Consider the following 458-nt stretch of genomic DNA (forward strand, 5'->3'; position numbering starts at 1 on the left):
TTATAGTAGGCCTACACCTGTTTAAAGAGCAGAAAGCTGGAGAGCATTGCGACAGAGATGTAGCACATCCCGACTGTCAGATGGTCCAGCCGTGTCACTGGGTCCCTCGGGTGTCTACAACATCATTACAGTGTTCTGTAATAAATTTATAGTAGGCCTACACCTGTTTAAAGAGCTTAAGGCTGGAGAGCATTGCGACAGAGATGTAGCACATCCCGACTGTCAGATGGTCCAGCCGTGTCACTGGGTCCCTCGGGTGTCTACAACATCATTACAGTGTTCTGTATTACATTTATTGTAGGCCTACACCTGTTTAAAGAGCAGAAGGCTGGAGAGCATTGCGACAGAGATGTAGCACATCCCGACTGTCAGATGGTCCAGCCGTGTCACTGGGTCCCTCGGGTGTCTACAACATCATTACAGTGTTCTGTATTACATTTATTGTAGGCCTACACCAG

Source organism: Homalodisca vitripennis, chromosome 4, assembly GCF_021130785.1.
Source record: "Homalodisca vitripennis isolate AUS2020 chromosome 4, UT_GWSS_2.1, whole genome shotgun sequence".
NCBI classification, from domain to species: Eukaryota; Metazoa; Arthropoda; class Insecta; order Hemiptera; family Cicadellidae; genus Homalodisca; species Homalodisca vitripennis.